The sequence below is a fragment of the Azolla caroliniana genome, unplaced genomic scaffold (genome assembly GCF_043228905.1).
Source record: "Azolla caroliniana isolate FFs.n. ecotype wild unplaced genomic scaffold, voAzoCaro1.0.p SCAF_6, whole genome shotgun sequence".
Lineage (NCBI taxonomy): Eukaryota > Viridiplantae > Streptophyta > Polypodiopsida > Salviniales > Salviniaceae > Azolla > Azolla caroliniana.
The window spans coordinates 21709150-21718391 of NW_028230441.1; positions in this window are offsets into that span (position 1 = coordinate 21709150).

The window sequence follows — 9242 nt, forward strand, 5'->3', positions numbered from 1 at the left end:
GAGGCGTGCACTCGCGTATACCGGTGTTCCTGTGCATTTCACGTTGTTTCCGCTTATGGCCTGGAATCTTCACGACATCCACCCCCACTAAACCACACATCCTCCGGTATGTGCCAGATTTACGAATTTAGTGAGGGATTCCGGGCCATCGGTTACTCGTCATCCTCTCCTGAACTGGCGCTTTCGGCTCCCGGGTTAGGTTCTAGGAAATATCGGTATGCCCTCTTCCGGAGCTGCCCGGCCTCCTCCTTAGTCATCGTGGCGTCCGTCGTCATTGTCTTCAGAAATCTCCCGATTAGGAGCCACTCCCCGTCGTAGCCGTCTTCGTCGAACTCATTCACGGGCGGGGTGCTTTGCTCTTTTATCCTCATCCTTGCCGATTTGAAGAAGTCTACGCCAACTTCTTCGTTCTCCGATACCATGTCGTCCTCGTCCTTGAATCTTTCTCTGGAAAGCATGTCGGCCGTGGCGTTGTCTTTACCCGAGATGTGTTGTATCTCCGGGTTCAGGGACTTGATGTACGCAATCCACTTGAGCATGGCCAAGTCGGGAGTCGTGCATCCGGAGACCATACCAAGAATCGGCAGGCAATCTGTTTCTATAATTACTTCCACCCCGATTAAGTAGTCTTTGTCGACCTTAACCGCCGAAACGATACCCCACAGCTCACGCTTGACTTGGGCGTACCCTCGTTGTCGCTCACTCAGTACCTTCGCACCGAACCGGATAGGGAAGCGCGTGCCATCTTCGTCCTCTTGATTTACAACCCATCCGATCCCAGTCAGGTTGGTGTCCACTGTGATGTAGACCGGAGTACTCGGTGCGTATGACACTTTGCGCAAAGCCGGTGCCGCGGTAAGCACTCGCTTTAGCTTCCGAACTGCCTCCGTATGTTCCTTCGTCCATGCGAATCTTCTGCACTTCTTCAGCAGGCCGTAGATTGGTTCGACAACGTGCGCGTAATGAGGGATCCATATGTGGTAGAAGGCGCATGCTCCTAAGAATCATCGGACCTCTGTGACGGATCCACACTCCTCCTTCATTGCCGATATGGCCTCTACCTTGGTCGGCGATGGCTTCGGATACGGTGAGGATACCGAACCGGCAGAAGAAGAAGTAGAGGAAGCTGAAACCGGAACCGGCCAAGACCCCGAATCGGATTCAGATGAAGAGCGAATGGAGGAGCCGGTTACCGAAGCCCGAAGACGTAGATATCCTCTCAGAGAGAGAAGGGCCCCCCAGAGATTTCTGGATGCAGAGCATGTTCTGCTGACCGATGAGGGGGAGCCGGAAAGCTTCGAAGAAGCAAAGGATGACACCCACAGCCGAAAATGGTTAAGGTCCATGCAGGATGAGATGGATTCCTTGCATGAGAACCATACGTACGAATTGGTGGAGTTGCCGAAAGGAAAGCGGGCACTCCGAAACAAGTGGGTGTACAAGTTGAAACCGGGAGATGCCGGCAACCCCCCGAGATACAAAGCCAGGATCATGGTGAAGGGGTTCTAGCAGAAGAAGGGCGTGGACTTCGACGAGATATTTGCCCCGGTAGTAAAGATGACCTCCATCCGGACGGTGTTGAGTATAGCAGCAAGCATGGACCTCGAGGTAGAGCAGCTGGACGTGAAGACGGCATTCCTTCACGGCGACCTCGAAGAGGAGATCTACATGCAGCAACCGGAAGGATTCGTGGAGAAAGGGAAGGAGCACCTGGTATGCCGGTTGAAGAAGAGCCTGTACGGACTGAAGCAGGCTCCCCGACAATGGTACCGGAAGTTCGACTCCTTCATGACCGATCAAGGGTACCACAAGACGCAGGCCGATCACTGCGTGTTTGTGAAGAAGTTTGAAGGAGGCGACTTCCTGATACTCCTTCTGTACGTGGATGACATGTTGATCGTCGGACGGGACCAAGTCAAAATACGGATGCTAAAGAACGCTCTCAACCGGACCTTCTCAATGAAAGACTTGGGTCCGGCAAGACAGATGTTGGGGATGCACATCATCCGGAACCGGTCAGCGAAGCAATTATGGCTGTCACAGGAGAAGTATGTGACAAAGGTGCTTCACCGGTTCAACATGTCAGACGCGAAACCGGTCGGATCGACACTTCCGGCAAACTGCAGGCTATCCGGCAAGCAAAGCCCGAAGATGAAAGCAGAGAAGGCGGATATGATGAAGATTCCATATGCCTCTGCCGTCGGGAGCTTGATGTACGCAATGGTTTGTTCTCGACCGGATATAGGATACGCAGTCGGAGTGGTGAGTCGGTTCATGAGTAATCCCGGCAAGGAGCATTGGAACGCGGTCAAATGGATACTCCGGTATTTGAAGGGCACTTCAAATATGTGTCTCCGATTCGGCTCCAGAAAACCTCAACTGGACGGTTTCACCGATTCGGACATGTCGGCTGATGTGGATACCAGCCGGTCTACATCCGGGTATGTAATGACATATGCAGGGGGAGCTGTTTCGTGGCAATCGAGGCTGCAGAAGACGGTTGCATTGTCAACCACGGAGGAGGAGTACATGGCAGCTGTGGAAGCCGACACGGAAACTTTATGGATGAAGGACTTCATCGGAGAGCTCAGTAAACGGCAAGAGGAATACCGACTCTATTGCGACAGTCAAAGTGCCATCCACCTTGCTAAGAATGTGGCCTACCATTCCCGGACGAAGCATATCCAGTGGAGGTATCACTGGATCCGGGAAAGAGTAGATGACCAGGAGTTCGCACTGACGAAGATCCACACGGCCGAGAACGGGTCAGATATGCTGACCAAAGTGCTGACACCCGACAAGTTGGACGCATGCCGGAAGAGGATCGGACTGGTAAGACACCCCATGCCGGAGTGAAGGGGGAGTTTGTTGGGAGACAGGTCCCTCCGGATGGGAAGGGAGAAGAACAGTGCCGATGAAGGCCGATAGGCCGAGGCCGAAACCGGATGAGGAGTACCCGGCTACGAAGAGCCAGATGATACAGACCCGGTGTGAACCGGATGAGGAGTACCCGGCTACGGAGAGCCGGATGATACAGACCCAGTGTGAACCGGATGAGGAGTACCCGGCTACGGAGAGCTAGATGATACAGACCCGGTGAGAACCGGATGAGGAGTACCCGGCTACGGAGAGCCAGATGGTGCAGACCTAGTGAGAACCGGAGGAAGAGACATATTCGTAAATATGTTTCTGAGAGCCGATCGAGGCTATATTTGTAAATAGCCGAAAAGTCATATTAGTATAAATATGACTTAGGGCAAACTTTTAGTAGTTGTTGTCATTTTCTGTTTTGCACGAGATTAGCGTGCGTAACTGTACAAAGAGAGAGAGAGAGAGAGAGAGAAAGAGGTCGTTGCCTCTGTTGTAACCGCCGCCTACGGCGAAGATTTGTGAGCACGAGGTCGATGCCTCAGTGAACTCACTGTTGTATATTCCCACATAGTGACAGTTTGCAGCCTGTGGGCTGCCGTGGTTTTTCCCCTAGTTTGGGGTTTTCCACGTAAACCTCCTGTGTATTCTTTCCTTCTTCTTGTCGTGTTTTATTTCCCGTTTTTTGTGTATCATTCTAAGCTCGGTTGTGGCCGAGCGTCGCGCATAAGGAACGTTGGGTTCCCGTCAGGTTCTCACCGGGTCTGCACCATCCGGCTCTCCGTAGCCGGGTTCTCCTCATCCGGTTCTCACCGGGTCTACACCATCCGGCTCCACCTCATCCGGTTCTCACCGGGTCTGCACCATCCGGCTCTCCGTAGCCAGGTTCTCCTCATCCGGTTCTCACCGGGTCGGCACCATCTGTCTCTCCGTAGCCAGGTACTCGTCATCCGGTTTCGGCCTCGGCCTATCGGCCTCGATCGAGTTTGCTCATCAGCACTGTTCTTCTCCCTTCCCATCCGGAGGGACCTATCTCCCAACAAAACCTTCGGCACCCGTCTGCACCGATCGATTCATCCTTGGTGTCCTCCAGACACCCCTTGATAGGGATGTCATCCAGGAAAGGCATGGTGATGTCCGGAATGCAGTCCCTCCGAACTATGTTCATAGCATTCACCATGTGTGCAACCGAGTTGGTTCCTCCTTGTGGTAAGGTGCACATCCGAACTAGACCCAGAGGGGTTCGCATCGTCGTGATGTCCCTGCTTTCCACGGCCAACTGGAATTGGTCGTATCTTGAGTAAAGGTCTCCGACCGAGTATATGGATCTTCCAGCGAAGGCTTCCGCGAACTCATCGATCGACGGTCCAACTCCTGTATTGCGGATGGTCACTTTGTTGACCGGTTGTAAGTCCTGGATGAACTGCAGCGTACCGTTCTTCTATGGTACCGTAAACCACCGGTTAGAATAGGGGGCACTCGACGGTTCGAGAATGCCTAGCTCTACTTTCTGTTTAAGGAGCTCCATCAGCATCGGCATGTGAGCTCTCGGTACTTGGATTGGCTTGAGGCTCCATAGTATGTGCGGCACCGTAAAGATTACCATTGGCTCGACGATGGTCGAGTCTACGCACCCAATCTCTCCTGGTGAGAATGTGAAGGCCTTCCCGTGCCTTTTGAGCATCCTTCTGAACCGATCCTCCTCCGCCGGCAGTAGGAAGCCACCCCCACCGATCTTCAGCTCTCGTAGCGTTTTGTCGGTGAAACGGTGCCCTATGCCGGTCGGATCCTGCAAGCTGGGGTCGGTAGCGACCCCCTTTATTCGTTCCCAGCTGCCCTCCGACAAGGGACCCACGACGGGCTTCACCTTCTGGTCCACAGTCTTGTATTTCGCATCTACTTGGGCGATCCGATGCACTCGGGTTCCTCTTTCGAAGTCCGCAATGACTTCATACATGTCAATCGAGTTGACCGGTATGACTCGTCTTCGCTTAGACCTCCTTCGACTACCTTCCCGATTTCACCCAGGGTTTCATCGAACGAGACCGCCTCCACGGCTTCCCCAATTCCTTCGTCGCGGCTCAAGGCTCCGCACGCCTTTAAGCGTATCTCAACCCGTTCTCATTCTCGGCCACTGATGCTGACTATGGTACATCCTCCATTGTCGGAGAACAAAACTTTCCTACCTATTTTACAGGTGTGGGGAGCTTTCCGGTTATCCGGACTATCACGGCCCCATGCCTTGATAGACCTCTTTAAAAATCCGGCTTGTTATCAGTTCCGAGGGTGTCCCAATTTCGTTCGTGGTTCTTCCGAACGATCAAAAATTGAACGGAATGACGGCCATCCTGACTTTGTACCCTCGCGTAGGCTGAACCATTGTCCACCACTTTCGTTTCCATTCTAGCCGCCGTGATGTATGGTTCCCCAAGGATGACCAGGTGAGAGGACGTCTCTTGCACGAAAAAGTGTTGGTTTATGTCGACGGCCCCAACGCTCACCCTGATGTTCGGGCAAGCCCCGTGTAGCTCTTTGTTGAGCAGCAAGCTCAACTAGAGCCGGATCAGCTGAATAAGCCTAAGCCAGCAAGCGAGACGGATTGGTAAGCCGTGAGCAACCGAGCCGGCAAGCAACAGAGCCGGTGAGTTGGGGAGCCGGTTAGCCAGATCCAATCGGCAACCGAAAGCCTAGTATTAATTTAGACTACTAGGTTGTTATAGTCTCGTAATAAGTGTTAGATGCTCGTGTCAGCATTGAAGTACATGGTACTTCTGTCAGTCCCATGAGGACTTGTATAAATAGTGCTACTGAGCACAGTTGTATGAACAGAGTGAATATATTGTTTTGAATATAGCTTTTACGTTTTGCTCTCTCTGTCTCTCCCATGTACTCTGTGTATTCTCTACTTTCTCTATTTTGTAACGCTTCCACAAGTAATCGTTTACATGGTATCAGAGCGCGAGGGTTGAGAACCTCTGTAGCCGACAAACTCTTGAAAGCAAACCCTAACAGGTCGTAAGAACAGCAGACAGAGAAGTGATGGATAGAGGGATGACTAGCTCGTTCCCTGTGGAGAAACTCGACAAACCCAACTACGCATCTTGGTCGTACAAGATGCACTAGTACCTGTTGGGCATGTCTACTGGAGTTTCGTCGAAGGAGCCAACAAAACAGCACCTGATGCGGCACATAATGATTTCCCAGTGTGGGAACAATCGGCAAGCACAATGATGTACTGCTTCGCGTCCAGTGTCGGAGACCAGCTGTTGAGCCACATCCGAGACACCAAGACGCCGAAAGAGGCTTGGGGAAACCTGAAGAAGGTTTTCACTGCAAGTACCACAGCCCCGGAAGCTGCAACTCCGAGAAGGTTTTCACTGCAAGTACCACAACCCGGAAGCTGCAACTCCGACAGGAGTTGAGCAATGTCCGATAGAAGGACATGTCGGTGGCGGATTACATGGCCCGGATCAAAGAGATCTGTCACTCGCTTGCCTCCATAAACGTTACCGTAGAGGAAGACGAGATGGTACAGGTCTGTCTTGGGGGCTTGGCGTCTAAGTTCAGAGCGTTCCGAACGGCGGTATGTACAAGGGAGAATATATTAGAAATATTGAGAATCGAGTAGATAGGTATATAGAGTTACAACTGCAGAGATGGATATATGAAAACAGAATTTCTATTACATATGAGAGTAGTTCAAAATGGTAGTTTTCCCATGCGCTCACACCTTAGAGCTTAGATAGGATATGGACCGGCTCACTACAAAATTAGTGGGGACTGATGATCAATCTGACCACTGTGTGAGAAAAGTGACTTATAATCTATGTTTGGTCTTAGTATAAATGTGCAAGTCAGTTGACAGTAGTGGAGATATTCCTTTTCTGTCAACTGACTTGTCATTTAATATGACCCAACTCCCTAGGTACAGGCTAGTGCTAGATAATACTTATCTTGAAGTCAATGACGCATACTTCAAGACTAAGTACATCGTAACTTGCCCACAAAATATTCTAGCTGACTTGATTAGCCAATCCTTTTATCTATTTCTCTTTTTCCTAAATATATTGTGTCCTACGCATCTACGGTTTCCTAGATTAACACCTTATCGACCCATATGGTCGAGTTGCACACTAGCCGCTCCTCATTTGGGGCGCTATCACAAAATGTGCACTCTAAGAGCACATATGGGGATAGATTTACAACTTGGGGCTGATCATTGATTATATCTAACACGCCCCCTCAATGATCAACCCATTGAGTTCACTTGGAATTGGGCCAACACCTAGTCGTCGAAGGTGTTGTTGCAACTGTTCTGCTCCAAGCGCCTTTGTGAAGATATCTGCAGCATTTTCTAATGTTGGACAGTACTCAAGCTCCACAATCTCATCATTTATTAGCTCCCGCACATAGTGATACTGAATCTCTATGTGTTTAGTACGTGCATGAAATACGGGGTTCTTGGCAATGGCCATGCAACTCTGATTGTCACACCTCAATACCGTTGCCGTCCTTATTGGGACTGCCACATCCATAAGGATTCTTCTTAGCCAAACTACCTCGCATGCCGCTATGCATGCTGCTTTGTATTCTGCCTCCGTTGAAGATAGTGCCACTGTTGGTTGTTTTTTACTACTCCATGAAACAGCTCCAGATCCTATTGAAAAACAATATCCAGAAACTGATTTTCTGGAATCACTATCTCCAGCCCAATCGGAGTCGCAATATCCACTAAGTTGGTCAATTGTTGGCTTGTAGAAGATTCCATAATTTAAAGTACCCACAATGTACTTTAATACACGTAGAGCAGCTTTCCAATGAGTCTCCTTCGGCTTGTTGCTGAATCGACTCACCACATTGACTGCAAAGCAAATATCCGGCCTAGTGTTGCATAGGAAAATTAGACTTCCTACTAGTTGTCTATACTTCCTTATGTCAACCATTGGTGATGAGTCTTCTTGGGATAGCTTGCAGTTTGACTCCATTGGAGTCGACTTCGACTTGCTGTCCATCATCCCGAAGGTCTTCAAGATCTCTGTTGCATACTTTCTTTGTGACATGAAGATGCCGACCGAGGTTTGCCAAACCTCAATTCCAAGGAAGTAGTGTAGAATCCCCAAGTCTGTCATTTCAAACTCAGTTTTCAAACACTCTTGTGTTTGGCCAATGCACTCTTCATGGTCACCAGTAAGTACTAGATCATCCACGTAAATGATAATGATGACTTGTTTCCCGTCCTTCATTTTGACATACATACTTGCATCCGAAGCACATTGCTTAAAGTCGATTGATCGTAAGAAGCTGTCTATCCTCTTGTTCCAAGCTCTTGGTGCTTGCTTTAGACCATATAGTGCCTTCTTCAGCTTGCAAACTTTGTTTTCTGAATTCGGTATCTCAAACCCCGGTGGTTGTGTCACATATACCTCCTCCTTGAGATGCCCATTCAGAAATGCTGATTTGACATCCATTTGATAAATCGGCCATCCTCTTGAAGCAGCCAACGCTATGACCATTCGAATTGTTGTCATGCGAGCTGTCGGGGCAAATGTTTCTTGTACATCGAACCCTTCAATTTGGGAGTATCCTTGCGCTACTAGCCTGGCCTTGAATTTCTCCAAAGAGCCATCAGCTTTATACTTTACTTTCCATACCCACTTCGTGCCTATCACCTTCTTCTTTGTTGGCCTCTCTACCAACTCCCATGTGTCATTTTTCATGATGCTATCATATTCTGATATCATCGCCTCTTTCCACTTCGGGTCGGCCATAGCTTCCTCCACCGAGGTCGGCTCACTCACTGAGCCTATGATGTCCACCATCAGAGCCATGTTGACAATGTGGTCAGAGGTTCTTCCTTGCTCCTGTATTCTTCTTGATCTTCGTAATCCATCAGTTGAAGTTTCAGGAAACTCAACTTTAGGAGTATGATCATTGAAGAGTTGTTGAGCCCACTTAGGTATTTTCTTTACATGTGGGACTGGCATAGGCTGAACTAGTGAACCATTACCATCAGATGGTTCAGCTTCCTTTTTTGGATAATGGGTCGGGATTGGGTGAAATACTTCTTCAGTTGATGAGATAACTTGAGAATTGTTGTTCTCAGCTAGCTGTGGTTGTTCCTCATCGAACACCACATCGCGGCTTGTCAATATCTTTCTTGCCTCTGGATCGTAGAGTCGATAGGCCTTTGACTCTTCACTATATCCGAGAAAGATACACTTTTTGCTTTTAGCATCCAACTTCTTTCTGCTCACATCTGGAATATGTGCGTAGCACATACACCCAAAGGTTCTGAAGTGCAGCACTGAAGGTTTCTTGCCTGAATAAGCTTCTTGGGGTGTTTTCCCTTGAAGTGCCTTCGTGTAGCTCCGATT